This window comes from Atractosteus spatula, unplaced genomic scaffold, assembly GCF_055471065.1.
Source record: "Atractosteus spatula isolate fAtrSpa1 unplaced genomic scaffold, fAtrSpa1.hap1 Scaffold_1, whole genome shotgun sequence".
Classification (NCBI taxonomy): domain Eukaryota; kingdom Metazoa; phylum Chordata; class Actinopteri; order Semionotiformes; family Lepisosteidae; genus Atractosteus; species Atractosteus spatula.
In genome coordinates this window covers 77999-84359 of record NW_028296652.1, presented here as the reverse complement: position 1 = coordinate 84359, position 6361 = coordinate 77999, and positions in this window count along the sequence as shown.

Below are 6361 nucleotides of genomic sequence, written 5' to 3'. Positions count from 1 at the left end.
ATATCGTTTGTATTTAAAAAAATATTATACTTGCACGATATAATAATTAACGAAATGCTGTGGGAGGAGACCCATGTTTGAACAGTTTAAAACAGATGTAAATGCGTCTGTACAGACAATTTGAAACATTTACGGACCTTTTTTAATTTTTTATGTTGTTTACTATTAAACAAGATTACTTGTTTAATCTTTTTGCATAACATGTACATGTATTATTGTATGTACCCCTGACAATACTCTATGTTATATGTATTCTTGTTTTTATGGGATGTATTGTTGTTATAATTAAAAAGAAAAAAGAAGCGAATCGATTACGTCAAAAGGAAGTCGTCCACAGGGCTTATGGGAAATTTAGTCTATAGTGCTCTATAGAGCACTACAGAACACGTGCACTGCTCACGCGTTCCGCAGATTTGATTGAACATCAGAATTAATTATACAATTTCAGCGTATTTATCGTGTCGCGGATTTCTATGTCTGTCTTACAAGACGGACTCGGCAGGAGCTGTTTCTTGCTCTCCGGAGTGAAGCTGCTCTGGGAAGACACGAGCAAATCTTCAGACTCTTTGTAAATGAGACATCCTGACAGCTGCGCCGACCTGCTCTTTATTGACCTGTTGAACCTGTCTGTGTAAAGAGCAGGAGTATTGTGTACCCCTGATTATGTTATGTGTACTCTAGTGTGTATTTTTCTTTCTGTTTTCTGTCCTGTTTATTTCACAAGACGGACCCGGGCAGCAGCCTGTGTCTGCAGCGCTCATCCCGCCTGCATGTTTGCAAACTTTTCTCCTGTGTTTATTTTACTTTGTTAAATAAAACGTGGTTGCCGGGGAAACGGTGCTGCAGAAGTTGTTAGGATCTGACCTCCAGGAGGTAAACAGCCGGCTTTTTTAATCTAATCAGCGAGCAAAGCAGAAACGTTAGTCTAAAAAGCGCTGGCTGGAGTATTTTGTGGAAGAAACGGTGAGTCGCAGGCTGTGGGACAGGACTATCAGGGACACATCAGCGCTGGACACCAGACTCACACCGCTGGGCTCACTGCACCATGAGCGAGTCCGTCGGCGCCTCCTCCTGCTGGGGTGTGTTACTGCAGGAGTGAGGAGTCTCCGGTCGCGTCATGATCTGCAAGTGGAGTGAAAAGGTGAGAGACGGCGGCACAGTGGGTTCCAGCGCTGGGACCCTGGATTTAGTTCCTGGGGTGCTGTCTGTGCGGAGCTTGCATGCTCTGCCCCTGTTCTCATGGGTCTGGTTTCCTGGGGTGCTGTGTGTGTGGAGTTTGCATGCTCTGCCCCTGTTCTCGTGGGTCTGGTTTCCTGGGGTGCTGTGTGTGTGGAGTTTGCATGCTCTGCTTATGTTCTCGTGGGTGCGGTTTCCTTGGGTGCTGTGTGTGTGGAGTTTGCGTGCTCTGCTTATGTTCTCGCGGGTCCAGTTTTCTGGGGTGCCGTGTGTGTGGAGTTTGCATGCTCTGCTTATATTCTCATGGGTCTAGTTCCTGGGGTGCTGTGTGCGTGTGGAGTTTGCATGCTCTGCTTATATTCTCGTGGGTCCGGTTTTCTGGGGTGCTGTCTGTGCGGAGCTGACTAAAGCAGTGTCCTCCTTCCTCTACAGATTTTTTTTTTATTCTGGTGGGATCATCTGCAGACTTGATTCCTTTCACAGAGTCAGCAGTAGATACACAGTTGTTAGCATAGGAGGAGTACAGAAGAGGTGACAGCAGTCCTGGGGACACTGGTATCTCTTCCACTGAGGACCGTCTTGCACAACCAGAGGTGTGAAATTGAAATTCTTTGGAAGGAATGGGAAGCTAAAGGCAGAGTCACAATCTCTGATACATCTAATCAAAACAGTAAGTTCTTTTAAACAACTAAAAAATTGTCATATATATAAATGAATTTGCAAGTCAAGGTGTACCACTAAAACCCCCAGGAAAAAAATCCCCACCTGATCCTATCGCAGTCGAGGAGAAAGCCAGGGCCCAGGCGCTGCGAGGCTGCAATGGCAACCAGTCCGTCAGTACAGGTGTCGCTACACACGAGTAAAAACATTTCCTGTTCATCACCTGTCAGGTTTCAAGTCATCGGAGAAGGACGGGCGTCTTCAGGCTGGTCTCTTCAGCTGAGGCTCTGAGGAGCTCCTGACAGACACGAGTGGAGCTTCGCTTTCAACACCACTGTGGTCAGTAAAGGTTTAATATTATTAAACACCGAGAGCTGGAGTTTCTCTGAACGTGATCTGCATCACAGCGGCTATGTTTCATTCACACCGGAACTCACAACACACACAAACAGTGCAAGTTAACGTGACCTTAAAAATACGCATCGTATGACATAATATATTTGTGAAGCAACCCGAAGGCGCTGATTTCACAGGCGTCTCCCTGATGTGCTGTAGAGTGGGACTGCTGGACGATGGACGGACGAGTCGCCCCTTCTTGCAGATGCAGTACTTTGACACCAGAGGGGTGAAAACATTTATAGAAAATTCATTTTCAGATACGTTGTGTTTTCTTGAGAGAGGGAGTCTTCATTATCCCCAAGGTGGACATGTGTTTCATGGCAGTAGGCAGTATATAGAAAAGCACACAAACTAACAACACACAGGCACATGCCCAAGACAGTCATCTGTTGAGATCACACACTGTATTATTATTACTGAGATACAGGCTCACTGTCTGTTCCTCAAGCAGGTGTGGGATACATTTGGGTCTTCATCACACAGTTGCTATTGCCTGATTGTGGTCTCTGAACCTGTACTTGTCAGAGTCTGTATCTCTCTGCTGGTTCTTAGCCTGGACAAATATCCAGCTAGATAAGATAAGATTTCATTGTCCCCTGAGGGAAATTTTGTGTGGACACCCAGCACTCCTGTCCATTTAAATAGAATGCAAACAAAAAAAAAAGAAGAAAAGAAAAACATTGCACATCGCTCTATTGCACCTGTACAATATAACACATAGCAACATGTAACTTTTATAACACATCACAAAACATATCGCACTCAAGTGGGTTGTAAGAGTCACAATTGTGTTTATCCTTGACATTTGCATTGGCAGCTTTAATGGATAGTGGAACACAGGTATGTTTGTATCTGTTTGACTTATATTTGGGAACCTAAAAACGTTTGACAGAAGGAAGAGGTTGGTATTCAGAGCTGAGGATGTGGGAGGGATCTGATATATTTCTTCCTGCCTGTTTGATGAGGGACTTTTCAAAGATTGTCTGCAAGGAGAGATGCCGTTTCACTCCCATGACCTTCAAAGCTGTCTGGAAGAGGCAGTTATTTGTGATTTTAAATGAACTGATAGTTCAGTACAGATACACTGTAATACCATATCTGATAATGCTCTCGATTACAGCACGGTAGAAGAGTAGCATTACTTCTTGTCCAACCCCAAGCACTCTTAGTCTTCGCAGGAAATGTAAACTCTGCAGCAGACCAGACACTCTCAACACGAGTAGTCCAGCAACAGGTTACTGCCTATGTGTACACCTTAGTACTTATATGAATCAACCTGAGTGACAAATTCATTGTGGATTACTACATGCGTGTGATCACCAACTGCTCTGGGATCAAAAACTATTTCGTTTGTTTTTTTAACATTGAGAATTAGGCTATTGTTGTCACACCATTGCACAAACCTTTAGACTTCTGACATGTATACAGATAAGCTGCTACCTCTATGCATTAACTGGCGATGCTGTTCAGAACAACTGTCATCTGAGAATTTGAAAATGAAGTTGCTTTGACTACTGCTTGTACAATCATTTGTATAAAGTGTGAACAGAACTGGAGAGCCCACACAGCCCTGAGGGGCACCTGAGCTCAGATCGTGACGCGGAAAGAGTTTTGTTGAGCCTGACATACTGTGTACGATTTGTTAAAAATGAATGGTACCATCTCATTATGTTATGGTTAACAGAGTTAGTGTGTGTTGTGTGTATTGTCTGTTTAGGATTCTGTAGCATTCCAGTTGGGAAGATGTTTTTTCAGAACTCTGTGCATGGAGTATCTACGAGCTGTTTGTCTCATTTAGTGTCATCTTGCTCAGTGAAGGGATCCCACACTTCCCTGCTGCATAGGGCAAATGGTTCGATTGCACTTTTTAATACTCAGAGCCAGTTGTATTTGGGGGACTGATGTTGTAGAGCCTCCTTTTACTGGCATGGAAAGCCCTGTGTGCCTGCTCCTTCAGTGACTTCACTGCCAGGAAAACTCCCAGATGAACTGATTGTCAGTCAGAGGTATGTGTAGTAGGTTGGGTTCCCAAGTGTTGTTGTTCAGTGTGAAGTTGTAACTGTTTTCCGGAGATCTGGATCTCTTCTGGAAAAGCATGACTCTGGTCTCATGCAGAAGGGCTGTCAGTGCCCAGGTCTGACAGTCCTGCTCCAGCAGTTCCAGGCTCTGCTGTTCTTGGTCTAGATGGGCTGGCAGTGCCCAGGTATGACAGTCCTGCTCCAGTAGTGCCAGGTGTTACTGTTCTGGGTCCAGATGGGCCATCAGAGCCCAGGTGTGAATGTGTTGGAATGTGTGGGGGTTTGGTAGGAAGCCGGTCTGACTCGAATGCAGGACATTGTGCTCAGTAAGGAGGGCCGGTAATCAGATATTCAAGATACGACAGAGTTCCTTCCCCAGGTTACTGTTCACACTGAAGCCCTGGTACCTGTTGGGGTCGAGTCTGTCTCCATTCTTACAGATGGGCGTGATCAGTCCTTGATTCCAGGCCTCAGGGAAACAGCCAGCCTCAGGACGAGGTTGAGGAGTTTGAGCAGGCTTTGCTCCAGGTCTGAGCTGCAGTTGGGTCAAGCATTAATACAGCATCGCAAGACTTCTTTCAGTCATTTTCCACCCCTCCACCTCAGTGAATCACGCATGTTAAACTTCCATCTCGTGTTTTAGAACAGAAATAGGCAATCCTATATTACAAATACTTACCACCAGACAATTTAAAGTTTTCTCACAAATAATTCATGGTGAAACTTTATATTTTCACAAAATAGGTTTTTTTTCAAATCCACAGTGCGTGGGCTTCATTTTCCTGTCCAGTATAGCGCTATATAAGGGTAAGCAATTTTTAATTCATTAGAAGCAGTAGGACGAGTGAAGTGCGCCTCTGATGGCCGATCATTGGAATTAAAAAGGAAAAATTGTCTTAGAAATTATGATTTTTACAATGTGCCAATGGCGCCACTTGGTGGTCATGAAGCAAAATTTCACCTACAGTTTTTTTTATTTAAAATACCGTTAAGAATATACGTATTAATAGTTTTTTTGTTTTTATTAAAAAAAAGCATTATCAACAACAAATAATACATTGCAAACAAGGGTAAAGTATTAAAGTAATGTAATACAAAAGACAAAATAAATAAATAAAATAAACTTCAAAGACGCGAGTCGATGACGTCAGAAGGATGTCGCCCACATGGCGTATGGGTAATGTAGTCAGTCTCTGTAGTTCTCCTGGCTGCACTGCCCACTTGTTTCGCTGATTCGATTGAAGGGCAAAACTCGTTCTTGTTTGATTATCCGTGTGACATCTCGCCCAATATAACAGGTAGCTCATGCACTGAAATTATGCGCTTCCAAATGGAAGAGACTCGCATTTGAATAATTCAAAATACACACGAGGGAACGTCTCCAAACCATGTCTAAATATCACAACATGAAAGCTGTGCGTACCTTCTCTTTATTTGCCTGTATAATGTACTCAGGTGATCTGTAATGCAGTCTTGCGTGCATCGTAAAGCATTTCTATTATTGCACGATAAAGAAAGAAGAAAACACAATGAGGTCGAATTTATCAGCAGCGTGAGCCGACTCGCCGGTAAACACACTCTCCAGCGGTGTCTGGAGTTCACTAATAACTCTCTGCCCTGAAAGACAGGTTTCCAGGAGCCCGCAGTGCTTGACGAGCAGAGAGCGGAACCACACCGAGCTCGGCGACGGACCGGAACTTGTATTTGTATTGTATTCTTTGTTCTTGTTAATGCTTACTGTAAAAAATGTAAAAAAAAAACAATTAAAAAGTGACGCGTTGTTCTGACTTCCGGCTGCTTCCGCGTAGATCCGGCGTCCCACATTGACCCCAGCGCCGTGATCTTTTCATAAAACGTTTTCATAAACTTTTTTTCATAATTTCTCCTTAAACTTCTGGAGAAGAGTATAGAGTGTCGGCATAGGAAAACCCGGAGTGGATCAGCCTTCCACTGGATCCGGACTGACGGCATAGGAAAACCCGGAGTGGATCAGCCTTCCACTGGATCCGGACTGACGGCAGCAGAAAACCCGGAGTGGATCAGCCTTCCACTGGATCTGGACTGTCAGCAGCTTTTGTCCAATCAGCGCCGCGATTTCAAGTGACGCG